General features: G+C 46.5%; 1 protein-coding gene and 1 long non-coding RNA gene across 3 annotated transcripts in view; both read right to left on the bottom strand.

The window, feature by feature from the left end:
• Positions 1–26,290, bottom strand: part of LOC144145743 (uncharacterized) — a 265,611-nt gene that overhangs the window by 137,538 nt on the left and 101,783 nt on the right. The window lies entirely within an intron of this gene.
• Positions 5,119–9,678, bottom strand: LOC144145741 (uncharacterized). 2 transcript variants are annotated; one of them, XR_013317581.1, is made up of 5 exons: positions 9,542–9,678; positions 8,162–8,303; positions 7,814–7,973; positions 7,604–7,726; positions 5,119–7,115 (listed from the first exon to the last, which is right to left on the bottom strand). It is a non-coding gene; the product is annotated as an uncharacterized LOC144145741 (long non-coding RNA). The 2 variants fall into 2 exon arrangements; XR_013317580.1 differs by having other exon boundaries at positions 8,162–9,673.

Genomic DNA, 26,290 nt, shown 5'->3' with positions numbered 1-26,290 from the left:
CATCAGCCATGGCGCCTAGCTTTTTCAGATAAAAAAAAAAAATCCCGGGCCATCTCCACTAACGTGAAACCTGGGGAGGGGCGAAGCATACAGTGTACAAGTGTTTTTTTGGCGTCTTGGCCTTGTTGCTAACGGAGATGAAGCCGTTGAGGGGTAGAGGTATACAACTTTGCTGTAAAACTCTCGTGTCTGAAGCACGAAGCTCCCTGGCGCGAGGCGTAAACGACTTTCCCGGTGTTTTAGCGTCGTGACTGCATGAAACGACGATGACGACGACCACAGAAGACGCCAACAGCCCCAGCCCCTAAGGGGCTTCTCTGATAAAAGTGTACCCGCGAGAAGCTTTTCACACAGCTTTATAAAAGACTTCGGAAAACGCCTCCGCAACACTCGTTCAGACCATCGCGTACTTGACATAAAGACAACTCCGTCCGTTTTTTTCGCCGTCCAGCATTTGCCCATCGGGTTCACCGCTCTGCTGAACAAACATCCTGTGCTCGCTCCTGATGCATATCAGGAAGGCCTTCCTTGTCTATTATCTCTACCTATCTTTCCCGCCGCTCTCCATCCCGCACTAGCTCTTTTAATGACTTCAGGTAAAGGCCTCCTCTCGTTTTCTTTGCTTGCTGTTTTATTCACAAGACCTGCAGACAACAAAAACATAGTCTCCGAACTTGAGAAAGGTCGCACATTACTAAAGAAAATAAGGCTAAGCTGCAAGATAGCCCCATAAACTCAGGGTGGTATGAGCGCTCTCGTCTAAAATCAAACGGCCTTGAAGTAGAAGCTCAGAGGCGCACGCGCAAGTTCTTTCCGCTGGTATCGCCGCGTTTCGCCGTAATTCATCTTGGCAGACGCACGCACTAACAACGACGGACTTACTGAAAGTATAAAATAAAGATTGCCATTCGCGTCTCTGTTCTGAGCCGTCTCGAAAGTCGAGCACATAAGGTCGGACCGACTTAAAATTCAAAACCACGCAATCTCATATTCACTGAATCTGCCCAGCCTACGAAACACGGCGTGTTTTATGTCCGCTGAGGCGTATCTGAATACCGTGCACGCATTCCTTACGACGCGTGCGAAATCCGTTTAGCGAGGAGCTGCGGTTATATAGGCCTTAACGGGAGTAAAGCTCCTCGCTGCCCATCAGATCGGAAGCCCTGTAGACACAGTGGAAAAAGAAACCGAGGTGGCTCTTTTACGAGTTGATCCCCCTTTGAAGAATTCTCTGACCTTGAAGCTCTCTCTACGAATTTTTATCATTCGATGCCTTGGCGCCATCGAGGTATGTACTTTTTTTTTAGTTCGAAGCGCAGCTCGCGCGCACATTTTCGCGTCAACACCTCAGCTTCCTTTCAATCTTTTTTTTTAATGTTTTGAGTCGCATGAGAGCTAGAATAGAACCAGGCGGAATTTTTGGAGCGCTGCCGTTTTAATGTATATGAATGTCACGTCTATAAGCACGAACGAGACGCTATTAAGTGTATACCGTTCCGGCAGACTTAATAGCGAAGCACACAGTTCGTCTTTTTTTCTCTTTCTTTTTTTTCGTGCGCTTAAAATTCCACTGAGCGCAACCTTCCGCCGCGTGGCGCATAGAGCTTGAAAACTGAGCGTCGGAGGAAACTGGCGGAACGGGCAAGGACGCATGATAGGTTAGATCGAAATCGTTGTTTGATTAATTCTGGAAGATTCCATTAGCGTCGCTCAGCCAGAGCGACGGAAAAACGAACAGGCGATATAGGTTTTGCGGCAGTGATATAAATACAAGAAGGTTTTCTTCTCGAACTTGTGAGTGGCAGCATACTCGGATAAAATAACTTCGTGCTTGTGCTAGTGAACAGTCGTGGACGAAAACGTCTGACTTTGCAAGACATTCGGTGCCGTATTGACAGCCATATAAAAACTGTGGTTGGTTCCTCTGTCATAGGAATCGGTAAAATACGAAAGTGAAATCTGCAGCGAAATCTGCAGCGAAAGGAGCATGATTTGCGGATCGGCGGCTGTCTTGTGGGTGTGCTTGGCGAGCGCGTCGCTTCAGCAACGGTGCGACCACTTCGGTCCTGTTCCGTGGCGTGTACGGCACACGGTTGCGTTGCAGCGAGCTCAGCTTGTGGAACGCGAGAGGTAGGGTTCGTAGCTTGAACCGTGAAGTCGCCAAAGCGTTCCACTTCCCGCTGGCGTTTCTCTTCGCACCAAATCAGTCACGTTCGCGCCATTCGCCCGTCGGCGTCCCTATGACGCAGCTTGCGCTAACTGTTGGCCCTCGTTAGCGTCATGATGCACTACTTTGCTTCACCTCTCCTAGACGGCAGCACCATCCGCGTCAGTGAAACGTTTTCTCGCGTTCCTCCTGTATTCGTAGTCCTGGCGTCAGTTCCGGGACGGATATGACGTCAGTGAAATCTTGGTGTGTCCCGGCATAAAATACTTTCGTGTTAAAAAAACAAGCGATCCGTTTTGCTTTCTTTTAAGACTAAAAATGACATTGACCTTTCCATGATAATGTCAAGTGAAAAAAAATGTGACAAGGAACTTCCCTATCGAACAAACCTGTAAGCAAGCGAGTGAGAAAGCAAGCAACATGATGCTCGTGGCTTTCACCTATTTTTCGTCAATCTTCCCTGTTCGTACGCCCTTTTTCTGTAACACCGCCGGAACAGTTTTATTGGAACCAGATGTCAGGTATGGATTGTCACCTGGTCATCTGTCATCTGGTCCTCGGTCACCATCTGGTGTCATTTAGACTCCAGATGGCGCTTCAGATCGACTTGGCAGCAGCCTACATTTTGTCGTTGGTGGATCCATTTGAGGAGATTGGATATTTTACAGCGACGGCTGTACTCGGTGGGTAGTCCGGTTTCATGTCGAGCTGGCTGAAATCCCCCAAGCGTGCTTCACTATGCGCTAAAACGTAACGCGGAAAAGCCAACCCACGCAATCGGTAGAACGAAGGCTGCATTTCTGGTCGGCGCTGTGTGCAAAAGCAAACGGGCGAGGTGATCCCGCAACGAAATGCCAAAAACCGACAATTCAACGATACGGCGTCGTCACTGAATCGATGTGGAATCCAATTTGCGCATTAAAGTGACTCAATAATGAGTTATCACCGCGTCCTGGTTGTGGCAAGGCGTGGCAGTTCTTGCGATTATTCTTCATAATTTGAGCACAGATGTTTGCCTACTGTAGCGCCAAAATGTAGGAATTCGGCACGTGATCACAGAGGCACGATACGAATTGACGGCGCAGTTGTTTGATATATTAACTATATTCCGTCATAATTAGATTTTCTTAGATAATCGTTGCTAGCAAAAGGGCGGGGCACGTGATCTCTACGTATTACTTCCTCTGCCACATATGCTATCGGCTCGCTAGTTCATTTACCCTTTCTTTCACCGATGTAATTAAGATGCGTTTTCTATACAAGCCAGGTGCAGTAGTTACTGCAGATGCAAGTATTGCATCGACTATAAAAATATACCGACCTCCTACCATTTTTGTCATCAGAAGTCACGTCCAAAATAAATATAAACAGTCACATCGAAAATCGAATGTCCCGCTTAGTTCTATTAAATGCCCCCTTAAGACCCCACGTATCATCATTTTAAAACACTATATCCAGAGCCCCTTGAGATGGACTTGCTTATTTCAAACAAATGCATTGCTGTGAAGAGATTGTTTTAAGTACCGGGCAATATGAACAGTTTAAATCGAAAAATGAAGGCCCTTGGCCTTTTGTTGCACAACCCTAATGACCCGATGTATATCTACGAAGCGCCTACCTCCATGTGTTTCAGATGGACGGACGGAAGGGCGAACGTCCAGATTTCAGAGGAGCTACCTAAGGAATTTGTTTGTAGTCCCACCTGGGATTAAGTGGTGGGCATAAATTATGGACTCGGCCGACGCCTTACTTTTTTACCGACTTAAAAACTGGCTTGTAACTGAATCGCCACACTTTTATTCAAGAAAATGAAGGAAGCTTACACTGACGCGTAAGACCTGAAGGTAGCGAAACTGTACGCAACCTTCACGACCATCACGACGGTTTAAGACCACGATTGCAGCCGATTTGCTGCTTCTTCACCGCCGCAACGACCTTTACTCCTCTTCGTTGCTATAACGGCGAAGAAGAAGCAACTCAAAGAAGCTGAACGAACGAACGGAACACGCACACTTAGACTAGGTGCCCGCGGGGGAACGTGTACCCACGTGTTCTGTGTCGAGCAGGCGCCGTGATTCCTCTCCCTCACAGTCACAGCCGATTGAGTAAGCCGGTTACAATTGACTGTCGGTTACAAACTCACGGTTGTAGCCGAATGGGAAAGGCGACTGACTCCAACTCCGCTGATCTACCAGGCGCAGGTTCGAAACCTTCCGGTGACGGTGATTTCTTTTCTTTACACTATTACACTGAGTTTTGTAAAACGCAATCAACGAGTTGCTAAACAGATTCGCTGTTACTAATGAAAACTCGGGAATATCTTGGTAAGGCAGCAGACCCCCATAGGAGTATAGTGGAGCTTTGGCTCAGGATGGGTATGAGTAAGAAACAACAATGGGAGAAATAGTCTGTTGGGGTTTAAAATGCAGGAGTGCGTCCCAGACCACTTTTTCTCAGTTGGGTGGGTAGGAGGGGAAAGTGGGACATCCTTCAAGGAATTTGGTTGTAAGTTAGCTGGTACACTCTTAATCTGGATCCACATAAGATCCACTTAGTAACTGGAACTTTTTTGCAAAAAAGTTCCACTTATATATTTGGAACCGTGTTCCACATATCCTGAAAATGTAAGTGGAACAGTGCACCACCTATTTTTGCAGCTAATTATCTGGATCGGCGTTCCAAATAAAAATATACGGATCACTGTACCAAATAAACTGGTAGTGTAAGTTACTGGAACACTGATCCACGTAAAATGATTATGGATTTATCCGGTGCGCCGTTCCAGGTACCTTCAGACCAGCTGTTTATATAAAACGGTGTTCCGATAGACGTTGAGAAGCTGTCTATGGGACTCCACTTTTCCAACATGTCTGCTTTCCTGTTGGTATAAACTGAGGTCATTTGCCAGGCTGGCGGATGCATTGGTATCAGAAGGAAACCGCAAGCACCATTCTAACGCAGCCTTGACATATGGCCCACAGTGATACCAACAATTGGAAAACAGAAACCGCCGCAGCAGTGTGGTCCCTGACAGTTCCCAACAGTTGCCTATCGGAGCACAGTTCTATATAAAAGTTGGTCTGAGATACCTGGAGCGGCACACAGAGACTTTGGCTTCATCCGCCGAATCCTGTTCTGGGTTTTGGCTGCATGTAAAAGAAACAAGACTCGCATTAAAATACACACCAAACCAACTATTAGCACTGATACAATGCTTTTAAAAACACTAAGGAAATTTTATTCGCTCGTAGTATTGCGTACATTTGAGATACGGAGACATCTGTTTCCACTTGGGCAGAAAATGACCAGCGTACAGGATCAAATACCAAAACGATATCAAGTGGCCAAAACGATCTAAGTGGCATTTTCCTATTTTTGCTAATATTTACCATTCTTTTTTGCTAAAAACACGTGGGTAATAAAGATGGCTTTAAGCGCAACCGCGTCACAAACAGACTTGTACATCTATCCTCGCAGTAACTCAAAAAGCATTACACAACAGTGAGCATAAAATATGCTGTTTTATGACATGAAATCAGGTACCGCAAATGCGGAAGTACCCACTGCGCTTGCCATACCATGTTTACGCATCCCGGTTCCAAAAAATGCAGTTTGCTATTAAATTGTAGGGAAAAGTCAAAAATACAAGCCATACACGGTTGGATTATCACAAGACCTGCAAGAATGTAGGAAAAGAACACCGGAGCCAATACTAACAATTTAACATTTCCAGAGAAAAAATTACCGGAAGCATGTGGCACTATTGCACAACTAAAACATACACCATATATCAATATCAAGCTAACTGTAATATCAAGCTAACTGTAGCCAAAACCGACTATATACGCGCCCTGAAAAAGCCTTTCACTGAAGCCGCGTTCTTTCCCCGACAATTTGTAGCTATTTAAAATAACTTATCCAAAAAAAAGCTCATAGGTCCCAGTGTGAATCTTACAAAATTTTTCAAACCAGATAGCTCGGAGCATGTTACGCAAAGCTGCTTGATAAAATTTATCAAGCAGCCTAACTCTAAAGACGTTATTAGTTCCCTCAAGAACAATTCAGACATCCCAAATAACCAAGCCAGGTAGCGTCGAAACATACAGGTGACCAATTTTACCAAGCGAACTTGGAAGCATTTTTCCAGCCGAAACATTTATCTGAGGTAAAATTCAGTTGCGTGCAATACAAACCCTACTATCATGACGACAGTATGCTTGTGACCAAAGCACTGCCTCTAACAAGCGAGAAATGCAACTTTGTCCAAAGTAAACAACTTTTTCAAGCCAAATATGTATATTTCGCATTCTTCTAGGGCTTAGGTGTCAGCTAAGATAGAGTACAAAAATTGATTAATAAAACCCCAAACCGTCTGTGTAAATAATTACTCTCAGTTTGCATCCATCAACAGCAGCACTGCCATGGAAAAAATTTCGAGCTGCACTTGAATAATAAAAACGTTACAGTGCAGTGCCATTAGCTACATTAACAGAGTAACAGAGCAGCGGCAAAGGCAGCCTGCGCTTTGTGCCAATAATGAAAAATTGCAAAGGAAAGCACGACTTCACTTTTGCAGTTGACATGCCGCTTGCATCTACCAATCATTTGAACCACGACATATCTTTCCGAATAGGCTTAAACGTCTAACAATAATTTAAAACCCCAAGTAGAGTGACCACATCAAGTCTTTCAACAGAGCTTTAAACTTAAATGACACCAGGCCACTGTTAAATGGCCAAGAACTCTCTGCAAAAGTCCCAAGAACTCTCCAAAGTCGCATAAGTTTCAGGAGATTAAGATGAAATATACGGCGAGGAGGATGACCACATCTTGATGCGACAATGCAGGCGGAAAATCCATGACGTGTTTCTTGCAGACAATATTTACGCTGCCATTCTCTTCTCTCAAAATAACTGGACCTTGAGAATAACTGGACCACGTCATGTACCTTTAAGGAAGGAACAAGAAAATTTTGTTAGACGATGGCTTTAAATGAGTGGGTTGCTTAGGATACCCCTTTTATAGCACAGTAATTGATTAAAATATCAGCGATTTCTTGGTTATTTTCTGGGAATGCTGCTAACAATGTACAAAAAATATTAGCACAGACTGTCAATGGCCGTTCTCTAATTCTGGAAAGCAACCGCACTGGGCGTGGCCGTGGTGCCGTATTATCACAGCAGCAACTCTCAATGTGAAAGCAAAATGTTTGCAAAACTTGAATGCAAAATAATAGTTTTTTTGTCCACATGTTGCAGCATCCGAAACAGGCTGAATGTGAAGGTATTTCCCAATATTGGAGTTCACGATTTATTTTTAACAGTAAGATTTTGCTACAAAGAAAACTACCACAAATTCAGTCCCGCAAAAATAAAATGCCAGCTTCAGTAAACACTACCATAAATTGAGTCCCACAAAAATAAAATGCCAACTTACCCAACTCAAATTAAGATGCAGGCGTTCCTGGCAGGGCCTCCTCGGAGTGATTTTCCAGGAAAGTTTTGCCAACGTGTTCCCAAAAGCTCTTAGTGTTGTTTTCACCTACAGGTCAAGTTGTCACTGAAATGGTGTTCCGAAGCCATTACGTATAATGCAACTACCTAAAAAGGGACCATCAAAGTTCCAGAACTGGGAGTGCGTACTTACTTGTACAATGCAATGATTTCATCCCGTACAACGGCTTTCACGTGTTTCCTTTTTGTGAACACACGACTTCAAGAACGGTGAACACACGCCTTCAAGAACCAGGAAAATGGCAGTATGCATTCCTTGTTCCATTGTTTTAAGTCCCAGTCCGCCCTATTTCCTAGAAATAAAAACAGTATAAAAATATCGAAGCATAAATTTACGCTTCCCTCTAAGAAGGGAGTACTACAAGATCTCGTACAAGGCCTGATTAGTTGTGCTAAAATTTATTTTGCATCACGAGCCCTGGTAACGTTTTCAGGCGAAACAATTTTAAATATAAAAATATTTGAACATTTTTAGGCTCACCTGTCATTGCTCCATGCGGAGTGGTGAACGTCTGTATAATACGCAACACTCAAGAGGCACTCTTTCGTGGCTTTATGACTTCCACAATGCATTCACAATCTGTCACACTTGTCACGACGACGCCTCGGCGTGCCGAAGATGTCTTCAGCCACAGTGAATGCCACAGCCATGATTTCACAGGTATATGTAAGGAATGGAAATAATTCGTTTTAATTTCTGTTTTTCAGACAAAGGAAAACAATTGTCGCAAACTACCAGTGTAGAGACAAATTTCTCCACAGTCAGCCATAGTCTGCATCTGGACAGGTTACACAGATCGAATACAGAATGTAGCAATCTGCTTTCTCAGTATATTTTCTAAGTTCAAGGAAGCACAGAAATGGGTTAATGTTGGGTGCACATAGTGATGCAAGAACTTATCACCGGAGCGTTGTCGGAAATTATTGCGACTCTCGGTTTGCCACCGACATTGACGGCATAAAAATGCAAGAGTGGCTTATTTCTAACGCGGTTCCTGAAGTAGCAACCACTAATTATGGATATTGGATAATTATCCTGAAGTCTCAAGTTACCAGTGACATTAACAGCATAGAAACGGCAGCACACTTTCTATATACCCGCTGCGTGTTTCCACATATTTCTTCCCCTCTACAAAAGAAACGTTTGTTACTGCGGTACTGCTAAGACAACCACTGTCCCTTCCATTTCTCTACACTTCAGGCAATGTAAAATAGATCATCTCAATTGGTCAAAGGAATTGGAAGAAACATGGAACTGCATAACACACTGCACAGATAAACGTAAGCTGACGCTTTGAAAGCACATCAACACAACTCGAAATAGCGTCTACCTTGCGCGCAACGGGCAAGGTCGAAGACTCCCGGTCTAGTAAGCACAGTAAATGGCATTCTACTCATCAGACTAACACAACGCCGCAATTACCACGCAAGTTTTAAAAATACCAATAAATCTAAGGACGGACGCTTCGACAAACTTGCTTGGAAGTTGTACACGTGTGCACGCGCGATTATCGCGAGCGACTAACCCGAGAAGATTCGCTACCGCAGACATACACAGCTACCGTCAATATACAACTAAGCAAAGCCACACAGTAAGGGAACATCCACTCATGAAACGCGCAAACCAGGAACTTCTGACGTACGCAGTCAGAAATTTCCAGCCGACTCTGACCCACGAACACGGGAGTTTTGGTAAATTACGGCTGCAAACGTTTCTCCAACACAAAATGTTACACGCCGCGACCACAAGCATGAACGACACACGAACAACGGGCATAGACGCGGTATGTTTATCGGACGCAGTTAACAAGGATGTCACTGAACAACAACCGTTACCAGCACATAAATAAGCAGCACTGACCTTTTTTGCGCCTCCTGGCAAAACTCCACATCGTCGAGCAGGAAATACAGCCCAGGGATATGAAAAAATTAGCAGTTGCACGCCGCAATCAACCCAATGTAAACTGCTAACGGCGCTAACGGTTCTCGCCAGCGTGACCGAGAATTTCTTTAGTAAATATCAGGCGCATCGCGCGAGCAATTGAGAAACCCGCTTGGGAGTGCCACTGGTGGCGCTGCATGCGGAAGACCGTAAAATTAGCGGAGGGAATCCTGGAAGGTGGGAGCGCTGCTGTCGTTTAAAGTGTTGACGCAGTCCCGATTTTCATCCGTCGTCATCGTACCCGTTGCAGCCCCACTGTACCGTGAATCAACGCAAAAACAGCTCTGCCGTGCTGCTGCTGACGCATGCGCATTGAATGCGCTAATGGAGTGGCGGTCTTTTCCTCATGGCTTCGGCGTACTTTCGTTCTCGCGGAGGCTTTGGCGATGCGCCCGCATAAGAACTCATACAAACTCGGCACACGTGATGGCTTTTATTGGATTCGGAAAACGGGCGTATGCGTCTAAGCGGACGTTTACGCCCGCTGAGGCCGAAACAAAGCTCAGATAATAGCCGCGTTAGCGCGTTAGTACTGGCTAAAGTTGTTTCGCGGAGGGTCGTGAGTGCGTGCGATATCCGAGCTTAACTTAGGATGACAATTTCTCCGTTACTGTTTACAATGAATGCAAAAGGGCGTGGCTTCATTTACTGCTTTTCTTGACAACAAGCCTTTCCGTAGTCAATAAAATATACTGCGACGCTCTTAGATACCCACGTTATATAAAGCTACTTACAGCTAATTAGTAAGTAATAATACATCGGCCCGTTTCCCAGCCCTTTTCCCTCCTGAACACCAATACTACAGGAAAACAGCAACTGGGGAAGCAGCTGGAGAAGGCGGGTCATTCAATGAACTTCAATTACTATGACAAGACACAACAACAGCAAGTTAACTCTGCGTATTTTTGCCGTTACTGCACAGCATAATTAGGAATTACAATGTCATTTCAGCCTTAATACATACAAAATAATGCAGGTATCACGTGGTATATCTAGGTTTAGTTCCGTTCACCCAGTCAACCGCTCTTTGCAAAGAGGCTCTTGTTTTTGCTTGTGGAAATTAAAAGGGACTCAGATGTTAGCATTCCTATCGGACTTACTACGTCATGGCCAACGGACTTAAAAACCATCGTGCACCAATACGAATAGTTTTACAAATACATACCGATATTCACAACGGCCTAGTTTGCTTATTTTAGATATATGTCGCTTCTCTACTGAAACAAAGAAATAAAACTCTCGCATGGTGAGACCGCTAGCACCTTCCAGTGAAGACTGGATAAACCAAAATGCGTTTCTTGTTTTTTTTTATCTCTGCGAAGAAATGATATACAGCAGACTCCCGTTAAGACGAACCCGAACGGACCGTAAAAATGTATGCGTATTATCCGAAATTCGTCTTAAGCGGAGGTGTATTGCATTGTGGACGTTACAAGAGAAAAATGTTGTGGTTCTTAATCAGTGTTCGTTTTAACCAAGTTCGTCTTAACGTGGGTCTACTGTATTTCTAGAAGAAGCAAACCAGGTCGTTAGTGTCATTTCTGTGAATTTGTAAAACTTCTTGTATCGGTACATGGTGCTTTTGAATTAGTAAGTCTCATGAATTTGCGTCATGAATTAGTGAGTCCCATATGAATTGGATCAGGTGAGTCACCCTTAATAGCATGCACGAGACGAAAAATGCTAACGAACATCCAAGCATATATAACTGCATTCGTGACATGCTGCGTGCAGTGTAAAATGCGGCACAGTCGGTTAACACTATGTATATACCGCATCAGGGCATAAATAAAGTGGACTAAGTACCTATTTTACAGCAGATTGTAGCCATTCATACGTTCCTGTAAATCACTTAAAATTGTGCACGTACTACAACACAGCGAGCTGATGGCTGAGCATTGAGCAAAAAACAATGTTTCTGCGACGCTTTGTGAACCAAATGCAGAACTTGCAATAGTCTCAACAACAATATATATTTCCTTATGAGGTATCCACAAAAGCCCAATGAATTCTTCAGCACTACCACGGCTCTGTCCCAAACGCAGAAGGAGAACCTGAGGACATCTGGTCCTTCTGAAATTCAAGTCATTGGTGATTTCAGACGTACTGCGCGTCTGCAATTAGCAAAAGACGATATTCACTAAAGCGGTCTGAGCGCCGCAGACAACCTGAAAGGGGTTCGTGAAATTTCTATTTTCGCTAAGATACCCTTTTCTCGCACCTTTCATGCTTTGTACGGTGTTGTTATAGCAGTGGACATATTGTTTTCTGTCAAATAACGTCACTAAAAATACGTCTTAGCCGTCTTATATAAGTAAACTTCTCTAAGACAGTTCCATAGATATCGACGAAGTTTATTAAATTTTATGTGGTGCGTGCGTGTGTGCGTGTGTGACAGCATGCATGTGTGTGTGTATGTGTGGGTGCGCGGGTGTGCGTTCGTGTCTGTATCTATGTCTGTGGGCGTGTGCGTGCAAGTGCTTGTGCGTGCGCTTGTGCGCCAAAGCGCGTCAAATATATATGTGGTTCATTGTTCCAGTTATTGCACGATTCAGTGCATACTTCACTGCAGCGCACAAGTCATGTGGAACAAGACACGAGCAAAAAATATACAAAAGCACTGTCCAAAATTTTTACTGGGACATAAGTGGAACAGTAACTGGAACGGCCGACAGCGCATCCCCTCATTTATTCGGTTCCACATAATAAACACAAACGTAAAGAAAACAAATGGACAGTTCCAGATAAGATCCACTTATATCTCTCGTTCCAGTTATTCTTCGTTTGGATCCAGATAAAAATGTGTGGATCGCCCCGTTTAACTGGAACTTACATGGAACCAGATTAAGAGTGTAGGGTGGCAAGAAGGGTCTGTTTTACATTTCTAAATCGGAGGCATGCGTAAACGTTATGCTGATTTGTGTTCGGGATTTTCCAGGTGTGCCCTGAAAACACCGGTTCCCGTTACGAATTCGGCAATCGCAGTCACGTACGGTTTAGAGCGCATATCGAAGGGCGAACCTAATGACGACCTGGAACATTCTTATATTTCAATGTGTAAATTTCGTGCAAGTTTATTAGGCTATGAATGTTACGAGATCATGGCCTGAAAGTTGAGAACATCTTAGGGAACGTGCGTGCACGTATACCTGCATCAATGTTGTGAAATAAAAAAAAATGTTCTTTTTTTCTCCATTCCTTTTTAGGTATGCACCTAAAAAGATGCATACCTAAAAAGCTTTCACTGAAGGCATACCTATCAGCCTCCACTAAAGGCCCTCGGCAGCCCTCAGTGTAAGCTGACCGCAACCGTTAGCCATAAAAACAAAAACAAATATCACCACCACGCAATATCTGGAACGCCTGCCGATCGCCTCGATACGTTTTTTTGTTTGTTTGTTTGTTTCGCCAGCCGAGAAAAATCTGGTCACAAAGGACGGCGATCGGACAGGCATAACGGACGCAAAGCAGCATTTGTTCTAATTAGAGCAGCCACGCACTCCTGCCGGACAGCCGCGTGGGACGGAACGTGTAATTAGCGGTGTCCCCAAAGCGTAGGTGACCGCCACACCAAAAAGGTATCGCCTGGCAGGCGTGCAGTGGACAGTGTACCGCTTTACTTCTTTTTTCTTCCCTGCATAAAAAAACAGTGCAAGTACACGAGCGAAGTAAAACAGCGCAGGGCACCTTCACCGCACTGCCACTGCCTCTTAGCCTACGCATTGCCGCGGTAGCCGCCGGCCACGCCTAGGATAATGTGCTCCTCCGTGGCCTCCCTCGAAGCAGGCCGCCCCGGGGTGGAGTCGCCCTGTAAGGCTAACATCCAGGGTAGCGACAATTAACGCTCGGAGGCCATTTTTGCGCCTCGTGCGTGTGCATACAGCATCTCCTTTGTATGCAGCGCGCGTGCAGAGTTGTAAACGGATAGCCATACTCAGGCACCCCGGGGTGCCGCCTGTCCTCAGCCACGTTTCGGTTTCTCCTTCTGCGTTTTAGTTTCACGGACCATTAGCTGCCCTGACCACTGATCCACCTTCAGGGACGACAAAAATTGGTCGAGAGAGGATAAGGAAGAAACCAGCCGTGGCTCATTCCCCGGCAAACCTTGCGCCGACTAGGGCTGAAACGGGAACCGGGGAAACCGAAAGGAGTGGCGCTCCTGTCCTATCACGTACGCGACAATGTATTGAGCGCCGTTCAGTCGGTCCGGAGTGGTGGATGAATAGGGGAGCGTTAATAGGATGCGTGATGAACGAGTCACGGCACCATGTGGCGCAGGTGTCCGCCCGGACTAACTACACCCGGTGGCACAAGAAGCGAATTCGCGGCCGGGCCTCTGTTTCTCGCACTAAGCGAATATGTATGTAGGGCGGGGTGATGGGTTGTGTAGGGTCAGCAGTTTGAAAGGCGTTGACGCAGTGTGCACAACCGCGAAGGGGCTAGGTGCTGACACGCACTAAAACGGCTTCGCGTTGTCCAGGGTTCTCGAAAATCGCCGCACGCGAACTAACTTCGCAGCCATTATTGCGTTGCGGCGTTGTCGCGCACTTAAAATAGAAAACCGGGTGATTTAAAGCACTCATTTTTGTTTCCGCGCTCGATTCGCTCTGTCTTTTTATTTTGATTTGCTTTTATATTGCTACTTTTTCTAGAATACGCTCCTCAATCTGACTTTTATCTACGACATGTCTTACGGTTTCCAAACGTCCTATATACGGGAAGCACTGAACGTTAGAACGCGTCCACCGGGTGTCGCTTAGTTGGTCGGCAGACAACCACCAGTTCCCTGGACAGGACACGCCTTGCCCGTTTTTCGGGCTGCGGTTACGCAAGTTTGTTAAATTTCAAAGCAGGCTGTCCAGTTCTGTATCTAGAACACACAAATGTATGCTTTAAAAGTAAGTGTGCCGTATACCACACGCCATAATTTTAGCAATCGGGCTACCTGCTGTGCAGCTGCTGTTATTTAGACGAAGTCAACCAAATAAAGCAGCATATCAGGCAAAGTATTGCACGCTTTATTGAAGAGGCGTGTACTGGCGATCGCTTCAGCATTTACCCCCTCGTTTAATCCTTCCATCAATTTCTCCGTTGCCCGTAGACACTTCAAGAAACCGCTCTTTTGGAGCTGCACTTTTAAATATCACACCCAGGGCACTTTCTCCACAATGTGTGGCGCCGATTCCTCCCATTGATCTCGATGAGATGCGGGTGGGTGAACGCGAAATTCACTTGTTTTCCTTGTTCATATGTATGCACAATGCGGGGCGAAGGATAGTAAGTTGATGGAGACAAAATGGAGCGAGGTAGAGAGAGGGCAACTTTATTGAGCCCTCGGCGCCAAGAATCGTTCTAACCGGTATGGCGATAATAGCACGCGCCTTCCGGTCAAACGCATCCGATCCGTTCCTGTCCGATTCTCTTTTCCCAGCCGCTCTGAATTTGCCATATAAGATAGTGAGTGATGTCGACACTACCGGACGGTTAAAGGGACACTGAAGTGATATGTAAACATTGCGGGATTACTAGCGCAAATTGTAGTCCGGAGTCCCCAGGCCATGTTTCGACCACTCTAGGCGCGTTTACGCGATTCTATTTAGTAGAAAAACTAATTCGAAAACGCTGTCCTCCTCTCTTTACGCTCGCCCATTTTCTGTGGCGTTTTCGTGTGACGTCAGGAGGGGATGAGCTGGCAATTGGCTGCGCCACGGCTGCGCTACTGCACGGCTCCAGGGCCGACAGAGTCAGTCGGCCCAGCGTCTCGTCCGCCGGCCGCCGGCGGGTCGTCGCAATCAAGGAGGTTAAAAAAAATTGCTTGGTCGCAATTCGTTCGCTTAGTTGAAACGAAGCCAGGACACGTTTGTGAATGGAAGAATGTGCCTTTCTTTACTTCGTTTGTTTGTACACTGTATCTAGCTCCGAATCAAGGTCGCTTCACACAAGCGCTGCACATGCGACGCTTCGCTGACTGGTACGCCAGTCAGCGAAGGCCTCTTGAAGGCGGGAGAAGAGTCAGCGAAGTCAATATAGGTACTAAGCAAATAAAATCAACTGATATTTTTACCGTACAGCGTAAAACTAGGGCGCGGGAAGCACTTTTTTGCGCTGGGCGAGCGAACAAGCACAGCGGTCAGCAGCACGACTACGCATCTGCGAACGCTTTTCCGTCTACGAAATGCAATTGCTAGACGTGAGCTACTGTGGAAACTCGGGCGACGGTTACTGCACGATCGCAGTACAACAAATAGTCACCTAAGCGGCTTGAAATGCCCAAACTAAATAAAAATGTAAACCGGTTGTACAATATATACCCTATATTAGCAAGGCCTTCGCGTCCCGCTTCGTAGCCTAATAGTCTGAGGCGCAAGAAATTCATTGCAAATTTTTGGCGAGTCACGAGTTCGAATCCCCGCGGGTACGTGCTTTTTTTTTTGTAAGTTAACTTTTTTGTTTTCCGCCGATGTTTTCTATATTGAGTTCACCTTTTTTGGGGCCGCAACGTTCATGGCTACACGAACTAGTTCACAAAACGCGCGCAGGCTGGCACTGGCGCGCTAGCGAGTTCTCGTTGGCGTGCTGTTGCCATAAGCACCGACTGCTTGCAGGCAGTGGGCACAGGCCAGAATGAACAGACCCTTGGCCTGGTGCGAACACGCTTTTTACGATACAGGCATGAGGGAGGCAAGCTCCAAATATGGGGGAAAAGCGCATGACATTTGGGCGTCTGCGGGTACGCGGAGGGCGTTCATGCACTGCGTAGGTCTCGGCTAGTGAATGCTACGACTACAAGCCGTCCTGGGAGGCTTATCTTGTGCATTTTACAGCCGACAACATGGCAGAAGCGCGGTACGATGATTACTGAGATATTGAGAATGCCCATCCAACAAAGCCATTGGTTATGTTTTACAGAACCGAAACCGAAACCGAAACTTGTGTGATTGCTAACCTTGGGCATCGTCCAATCACGGCGCCCCTCCTCTCAACGTCACAGCCTTAGTTGGTGCGGCCGCCGCAAACCGCGCATGGTAGTTTTTCTTCTTTCGCGCTTTGTAAAATAATTACCGATTTGTCAACCGGATAAACGATGAAAAGTGTGCTAATTTGAGCCAGTCTATGCAGTGCAAGCAAAAACGGGAGCTTGACAAATTCACTTCAGTGTCCCTTTAAGGGGGTAAGCGTTAAAATGCATTAACTGCTTTACGCATAGCAATGTTAGGCTACGTTCAGACTATCGACGCAAAAGCCATATCGTGATCTATGAACGTAAGAAAACGGCGTGTCACGCAGTTCGGTTGGCCGAGACGTGAAATGAAGTCATTATTTAAAGTTATTACGACAGTTGGGGCAACAGTCTGAACCCGGCCTTACCCAATTCCGTAACACACAACCATGTGAATGTCCTGTATTCCAGGACCACATAACGTTCTTTTTTCGTTTTTTTTTGCCTTTGTTGTTTCAACAGTTGACGACCAGTTTTTTAGACACAACGAAGGTCACTCGTATTTGGGGTAATCCGGGTTGATGAAACACCATTTGTAGGAATTGTGGGGCAGTACAATGGATACGTGCGTTCGTGTGCGTGTATCGATGCATGCGATAATATACTCCTACGTGTTTTATGCTGTTTCAACTTTTCCTATGAGCCAAGTGCATACAGTATGGGCACGCGAGCTGAACTTCAGAACATTTGCTCGTAAATGAGACATCTATGACTAATTATTAGTTATTTTTATGTCCTAAATGTCCATTTTACGTGATTTATCATTTAAAGTTCCTTGCTTGTAATTTTTTTATTTTTCGTACTTGCTTCGTGGGTTAGTGTTTTTTTTTTTTGTATTTTACCTTACATATAGTTTCATATTCGACTTTTTTTTGTACCCTACCTGAAAGGATTACCGTGCAGCAGTCTTGGCACACTTTTCTTGTACCTTCCAACCTTGTAATTCCCAAAGTATCATTACGCTACGCCGTGTTTCGGACGAGCAAATTTTGAAATATCGAGCCTTCAATGCAAGACCATTGCTCTTCACGTACGGTGGGTTAAGTTGTCCCCTAAATTTATCAATTTAGAGGACAACCCAAAGCAAGCGACAAGGTTCACATAACACGAAATCTATACACACGCAGTCGAGCCTTCGAAGATAAATGGAAGAAAACCTTCCAAAGGATATAAAGGACTCGCTCCGTGCCTTTAAAATGTCTTCGGTGTCGCACTAAACCGGAAACGTTAAATTTACCGCGCTTCTGTTCATTTGCTTCGACGGGTTTCCCGCAGCGAGCTGCGGGCCGCCATCATCACTCACGCCGAAAATGAAAATCAGTGTGTTCTACAAACTGCCGTGTTCCGTTTTTTTTTTTTTTTTTTTTTTTTTTTTTTTTTTTTTTTTTTTTTCTGCATAGGGAACTGCCCTTTTTCTTGCTCGTTTCCGACGGACGAGGGCGAAAACGGGGCGGCCGACATACTCGTGCGGGGAGGGAAACTTAGCCCCGGACAAGATTCACATAGAGTTGGGAAGGCGTGGACGTGCCACTCGCGCGCGCGGAAATCCCCCTGGCGGAGATCGTCGGAACAGGTTCCGGCGCGAGAGGCTGACATTTCACCTGCTTCTCTCGGGTCACTGGCGGCACACGTGCTCCACGGAGCGTGACGTTTCCGAGATGTCTTGTAAACCTCGTTAACGGCCTGCTGCTTCGGCAGCCCGTGTTGCCACTGGGCTTGCGTTTCCCGCTCGTCTGCGTTACAGCTCTTCGCTTCTTTCCGATTGGATGATTGGCTTTTTGAGACCCGACCTCCACCGATTAGCTGACCCTGCTGTAAGAGGTAAGGAAGGTGAAGGTTACAAGAGTGGACGCTTATATGAGAAGTGCGGGCCGTGTCCGAAAGAGACAGCGTGAGAGTTAAAGAGCGATACTGAAAGGACGCACAAACACGTAGCGCGTTGCTTCGGCGCCTGGCTTTTTGCTCAGCGCGGGAAACCGTTGGAGTGGCACTGCTTGGGAGTCGCAGAAATCGCTTTTATTGCTGCGAACTCGTCCCCCACGGATGCTAACAACTAACCAACGTCAGCAACGTAGCAGACAAGTTAGGAACTAAAGCCAAAGTAAACGGCCCGAGGATGCTCTTTTTTGATGTTCACATCTCTTAACATGACAGGAAAGCAAATAAAGACCTGGGTGTAGGAGGAGCTTCTCCGCGAAAGTAAATTCGACATCCATCTGAAACACAGATAGGCGGCTTCAAGGGAAAGCTATACAGCTTTCTGAGAAAATCATCATTTGAAGAAAAATCCGTCCTGGTGCAAAATTCGCAATTCGCGATCACCGGCCTAAGTTGTGAAGTCACTTTACCAACCGAGCTAACCAGGATAGCCGTTTTCAGCGCCAGAGCGATGATCGACAGCTCGGAGTGGGGGACAAACGTAAGTTAACCAATTTATGGGAACCTCCCAAGGTTGTGTTGTTTCGATGAAGGGGAAAGTTTGACATCCACCTTACATGCAGCCGTATACGGCTACGAAAGAAAGCTGTACCGTTGCAACATATTTGTGCATCCCTCTACGGTGTGGTGCGAAGAATGTTTCAATGCGTTCAGACTGGCTAACGCTGATGCAACTAATGTACCAGCACAATATCGTTTCAGTGCACATATAAACAACCACTGTAATATTTTTAATGCTTGAATATGTTTCCCTTGGCGTAATTATAGCGGCCCTAGATAAAATTACCACAGCTCGATCGGTCCTCGTCAGCTCTGTAGATCTTCGAGCTGTCACCCACGACTGGTGCATGTGTGAGCGGCGCAACGACATCGGTTCCTACTGAATTTGACTTCCTTGTATTTGGGCAGATCACCTGCACGTCCAAGAAGCGAGAAAACAAACTGTATTTGAGCATGCATCCTATCTTACTACCACATTGACTATCACGCTCAATCTGGACCCGGTGAAAAATTCTCGGCATTGATAGGTTTCGTCCTAGTTACAGAAACATCTGCTAAGTGTTTTTACAGCGGAGCTGTTATAAGCTAACCCCCCCCCCTTTTTTTTTTTTTTTTTCTCATGCCGCACACCGGTTCTCCTCACTTCCACGCACCCTCTCCCTTCGCCTCCGGTGCTCCGTATTGACATAGACGGCGTATATTTACCCCAAGAGAAGTGTTTCTCCAGAAATTCATTCATGTTATAAAATAAGTATTCTGTAAATAAATAAAATAAAAACCGACTTCAAGATCAATGTAGGCGTAGTATTTGTAAGCTGGCTTTCCCACACTGCAAATCGCACAGTGAGGCCTACTTAAAAAGAAAAAAAAAAAAGCGGTAATGGGTGCGACCGCGGCGGAAGAAGACCACCGACGACGATCGGGGCACGGATGCCACACGGAAGCGCGATGCCCGTCAGGACCCCAAATACCGCGAGTCGGAAAACGCAAGACGTCGGCGTGGCTACAATCCCGGCGAACGCTTCCCCGACGCTACGGCTCTGTTAGAGCTGGAGTCCGTAGCCAACCAATAACCCACCAACAGCTCCAGGCGTCATCCACTTTCAAAGAGTGGAATGGCATTGAATTTGTGTTATTGTATCTATCGTATACGTTATAGGGTAACAAAAATCCGTGTCACAGCCGAACCGGATTGAGCGTGCAACCCGTTGCAAGAGCATGTAACCAGACCTACATAAAAGAAAAGACAACCGCTGCAAAGCAGCTGTCTGTTATGACATTGGGTCGCAGGTTGAAGAACCTCTGGCGGCCTAGATTGACCAGTACAGCCGCCTGCCCTTCTCATGTGTGCTATTGGCCGTTGCATCCGTTTCGAGATGCGGGATCCTGCAGTTCGTACGTTCGTCGCGTACGCACACACGGGCAGACAGGCGTGCACGCACAAGCCGCCCGTATGGGTAGGTACCCCGAGAACGCGTGCGAACACGCGGACGCAGCCGAATCGTCACGCATCTCCCCCCTCTCGATCCGTGCACGACGCCGCTCGCCCCGCAAGAGAGGCACAATACAGACATCCCACTGGAGCGGCGACGGCGGTGACGAGCGGTCGCTCCGTCCGTCGTCGTGCTCGCAAGTTCAGGCGGCGTTCCACGGCTGCAGACGGTCGTTTATGCGCTGTATGCGTTCCCCGAGAGCGAGTAGTGCTACGACCCCTTCTCGAGTCTCGTCGCAGCAGCGCTGACGGTGCTGCCCTGCAACTTGCCCTCGTCGGGCGACCGCATGATCCCGCTCGGAAGACGGTGCGAATAAAAAGAGATCGTAAAGGCGCTCGTTCGGCGCCATCCTTCCCGCGATGCACCTGCCGCGGAGCGGAAACAAAAGAGAGGGCGACCCCAAGGCGCGGTGAGGGCGCGGCTGCTGCGGAGCACGGTTGTTGTCTTCAGCATGGAGCGGCAGTAGGCGGCATGTTGTGCAAGATCCTTCGGCGTCTTGCTATTCGTTAAATGTTTCCCTTTTCACGGAGCTCCCGTGGCCGGAGGTAAGTGTGTATCTGGGTAGAGGTAAAGGGTTTGCGGAGGTGGACAGGCCAGAAAACAGAATATTAAAGCGAAGCTTCTGTGTCCTCACTGATGCCGCTGTACGCCAATATGCCCTGCAGGAATGCACATGGTCGAAGCGAACGCCAAGCAGCAGGTACCGATTCGTGCCGTACACCCCGAACCTAAAGGTTAGGCCTACGGAGTGCACACCCGACTGTGGCTGTGGGCATTTTAGAAAAGTGGTACGTACCTCCAGAGTAGCACATACTCGCAGTGAGGGGGGATTGGCCAACCAAAGAACCCATCCCGAGAAAGCTTCGCGTTCAGCCATCGTTGTCGTTAGACGGAGAAGTGCATGATTTTCGTAAAATGGGAGGGATCAACAAGAAAGCTAAAATATGCAAGCTGGATGTACTTGAAGGCGTGCGCAAGAACAGCGACTTTGGAACACTTCGCGAACCAACGCATAGCAAAGCGGCATTGAGATAGGACGAGAGCCGTGTTTTGTGAATGACTGATAGCGCACCGAGGATTTGCAACTGGCTGTTGATCCAGCAAGCATGTATGAGAAGCGTGAAGGAAGCGAGCAGAACACACGAGGAAGGTCCTTGTGTACCGGTGTATGCTTTTTTTTTTCATACCGCGGAACGCAATGCATGCCCACTTACAGTGAAAAGTGGGGCAATACGTTCGTTCGTCCATCTTGAAGTCTACGTCGCCAAGTATCTCCAATATAGCCTTCTTCCATTCGGCGAAGTAGCTAGAGCGGAAAGCAGCGCAGAATATTTCCGGGTTAGGCTATTTCACAAGTTTTGTTACGAAACCTGGTGTTCTCCACATGTACTATATGTCATTTTAGAGAGGATGATTTTATCTTTAATGGCAAGAATGCGATGTGTAATGGGTTCAATAAAATAGAAATGCGCTCCACGTCACGAAGTATCTCGTCAAGAACTTCTCTCTTCTGTTCGATATAGCATCAGTACTGGCGTAGTGACTACAGCCCAACGCACAATATTTTGTGACAGGTTGGGCTGTTTTACGAGTTTCTAACGAGTTCCGCCTATGCAACCTGCGTATACGCGTTCCTGAGGGAGAGGGCGTTATCATGGTGAAGCACAGTTTGCATTATAATTTTTCTGGCACTACTCCGATTATTTTCCGTCTTCGTTTCCAGCAAGAAACTGTTGGGAAAGCCTCCAAAAAGCTGTTTTTAAACCTAATTCAAGAGTTAGTTAAGCGGTACAAAAAATATGATATCTACTAATATGCTTTATGATCCGGCCACACTTAAATTTCAGTATTCCTCACGTTTTCTGGAAAGAAAAGCTTACGAACATTTCTACCCGGAAGTTAGAGTTAGTAAAATACAGTAAGTTAAAAATTCAGGTGACCAATACTTCCCCGCGAAAACTCCCTGCTCTAACCATACGACCGAAAACGCAGCGATATCGGTGGTACTTGGGCATACTTAGGTATGCGTGGCTACATGCTTATAGCTCATCATAATCATTGTCATTGTGATTGTCAACTTGATACTCATAGTTATTTACTCAAAACGGACGTCGAAATTGACAATATGCGTGAACTAGCTCAAATACTGAGGCCCGAACAAACAGCTAAATTCACCTAAGTATACCCGAACAAACACCCAAGCTCAACAAATGAGCCAAGGCACGCTACTATTCGACGTTCCTTAGAAGGTTCAAGCAATTGGTCAGCTTGTGCATTCATTTATTCTTGCATAATACATAAACTAGAGATGTGGAAGCACTAAATGTTGGACTGCGTATCGAATATCTATAGCAAAAACTGACTGAAACGAATGAATCAAATATATTAAAATACGGAAATCGTTGCCTAAGTGTTTATAGAGTTATTAAAACAAAGCGGCAAAAAAAGATACCTTGAGCAGTCAAGACTTCATAAAAATTACAAATAAAGGTTAACCACATGCAGTGATGGTTACGAACAACGGGAAAGCGTCTATAGGGCCTTTTCTACCCTCCCCTACCCATCCCCCCCCCCCCCCCGGTAGCATGTCAGTGTTGAGATTCGGGCAAACCTCTCGGCTTTCTTCTTTAATAAAAGCCCCCCCCCTCCCTCTCTCTCTCTCTCCCTCTCTCTCTCTCTCTCTCTCTCTCTGACGTGTGTTTCCTCCGCCGAAGCCCTGTCGTCATGACTCAAGGTGTCTCATCCGTGATCAGGCCATTTCACTTCCTGGGCATCGCCTATGCCCACCGCACCGCAGCCTTCCGTCGTCTATTCCACAACAAAGGCTCACGCACGTCCGGTCCACGCGCGCACGGCGTCGACTGATGGGAAGAAGAATACGCGGGGAGGAAACCGAGGATGGGCGCGGCGCTAAGTCGGGTCACACACTCGCCGCCACCGAGTCAGCGCGCCGCACCGCAGACAGGTCGCGCATAGCTCCGCCGCCGAGTAGTGTCGACGCCCCTGACGGGAAAATCCACGCAGTCTTTCGCAGCGGCGACGACTACGCGAGGCAAACGGCCGAACGGCGGGCTGCGGGGGGGCCTAGACACTGCTCTTCCGGAGGAGAAAAAAAATTACCCAGCGGGGCCGGACGTCGTCGCCGCTGCCCGGCGTTGTCCGTCCGGGAAGCTCGGAAGAAGGCGAAGTAAAGAAAGCGACAGCGGAGAAGGAAATGAAATAGCAGATAACGAGGCCCGGCGACTGGGAGCAATTTGCGAGCTGTCAGAGTGAGTAGGCCGGTATCTGCGGGCTGCGAATTGGGAATGGCCGGCAGGGGCTGCTACTGTAAGCCGGATCATCTGTCTCGCTTGTTCGCTCCGTCTTCTTGCTCTTCCCTTTTCTCTTTGTTTACGCGGCAGTGAAATATTACACCGCCCCTTGTGCCATGGAGTTGAAGTTAATTACGCATGATAGGGGCCTTGAAGACGAAATGCAACTTCGTTCGGTTTGAAGGAACTGGCCTTTGTAACTCACTCAGATTTATTGCAGCCATTCAGGACGTCGTTTTAAGCGAAAAAACGCAAGAAATATTGAATAACTCCCAAATTTCGTGCAGCAGTGACGCAATATGGGCGGTAGTTACGTAAGATAGGCCACCACTAAAAACGTTGTTACCAGTGTATCACCTGAACGATAACCTTCAAGTGATACAATTAAACGGAAATAAAAGGCCCACTACAACCACCCGGTCATGTTTCTTGGCGGAACCTGTCGTCAGTGGCTGCCAATCGCACAAGCAGGATTCCCTGGTGTTACAGAGAAGTGGCCGGGGTGTCGCCACTGCTTTGTTTGTTTTCCTTATATAACCGTTATTTGTTCGAGGTTTGCCCATCATAATTGTTTAGTGGAAATGTCTGGTCTATCATTACGAACCGACAAAGGTCGAACTCGTGAACGAGACAAATATATTGTTCCTCGGCGTCGCACTGACTACTTTTTACAATCGCTTAGTCACAACGATTGTAACCGATTACATCTACCGATTACGTCCACATATTGCTGAATGTGCCCGTATCAGTCGCAAAGAATTGCACTCCATAATTTTCAACGACAAATTACAGTGATGTTTGTACCAACAATGTTTTTCATGTTCTTCGAAGGAATGGCATTTTGTGTGGTATGTGTTTCACGCCTTGTATAGTTGGATTTCCACGTGATTGATTAATAATGGCCAAATATTGTTCAGTGTATTGTAACATTGCTTCTGTATAATTTTTGTTTTCAACAATGCAAGCTGTGAAATGTATTGTTTATGACCAAAGTTGTCGCAGCTGCACCCGCGCTCTGGCCCCGTCAAGCTGCTTCTTGCCAGAGCGAGCGTCAACATTGTTGACGCTGTACCGATATTGAAATAACCTTTGATTCGATTTGATTTGAAAATTGGTGTCATTGATATCGGGACAGTGTAGTCTTTTTAATGAATCAAACTTGCATGTTGTCTTCATCGCCTCTTTAAAGCAGAACGCTTGCGTAGAGAAGTTAAGCAGCACTGATCCTTACGCCCTTCCATCGTGGTTTGCCCCTGTTCCCTGATCCTATCGAGGCAAATGGATTCTATGGTCAGTCCCTCAAAACATAGCGATTATCTCTGCAGAATTTGTATCTGAGGAAGAAAAAAAATCGGACTAAAGCATTCAGACTTGAAGTCTCCGTCAGAATAGACTTCGAAGCGGGAATTTTCGGCTTAGGGAGGAATTTATTGATTTATGGCTAACTAAGGGATACTTTTATCTTGCACTGACTTGCTACGGGCCGGTGCGTTCTAGTATGCACGATTCGCAGAGCTTTCCTCTCAGTGTTTCGAATTATCCCGAATTGTAAAATTGGATTAGTTTCTTGCTTCTGTCCTCCCAATATTCAAACCCCAAATATTTAAATTATGTAAGCAACCAGGAGGCTAACAAAAGGGTTCAACTTAAATTGAGGACGACTCAGGGAGCAATAGAACGGAAGATGGTAGGTGTAACGTTCAGGGACAACAAGAGAGCGGAGTTGGTCAGGGAACAAACGCGTGTTGAGGACATTTTAGTACAAATTAGGAAGAAGAAATGGACGTGGGCAGGGCATGTAATGCGAAGGCAAGATAACCTTGATCATTAAGGGTAACAGAGTGGGTCCCTAGAGAAGGCGAGCGGGGCAGAGGGCGACAGAAAGTTATATGGGCAGATGAGATCAAGAAGTTTGCGGGGATAAATTGGTCGCAGTTAGCACAGGACCGAGGTAATCGGAGATCCATGGGACCCTGCAGTGGGCATGGACAACCTGATGAAGATGTAAGCAACCCAACTTGGGCTCTCAGGTAAGGCGCGGGAGCATCTGAATAATATAGGCCACCTGAAGGTATTTTACGCCCACCACTCATAAGATTTATGCACCCGACCACCGCAGCTTTCCTACAGGAGCTATATACAAGATATCTGTGCTACCGTAAGCAATAACACTGCCGTAGCCGAGAAATGAACGCCAATCTCATATTCAGTGGCAGAACGACGACGGCGCTTCAGCCGCTTAGCCATGTGGCCAGTTGTTGAGTAGGATATATATATCCCAACCGTCTTTCGCTTGCCGTACCAGTTTTAGAACTCTACGAACTTCAAAAGTGGATCGATACTCGTTCTTCTTGCACCGATAGCCACCAGTCATCGCAAATGTGGCTTCCAAATATATACATCGCTTATTTACATTCAATACAGG

Source organism: Haemaphysalis longicornis, unplaced genomic scaffold (assembly GCF_048455015.1).
Source record: "Haemaphysalis longicornis isolate Haplotype H1 unplaced genomic scaffold, Haemaphysalis longicornis Haplotype H1 scaffold_7, whole genome shotgun sequence".
Classification (NCBI taxonomy): domain Eukaryota; kingdom Metazoa; phylum Arthropoda; class Arachnida; order Ixodida; family Ixodidae; genus Haemaphysalis; species Haemaphysalis longicornis.
The sequence above is the reverse complement of the archived record's forward strand: the minus strand, read 5'-3'. Positions and strand labels throughout refer to the sequence as shown.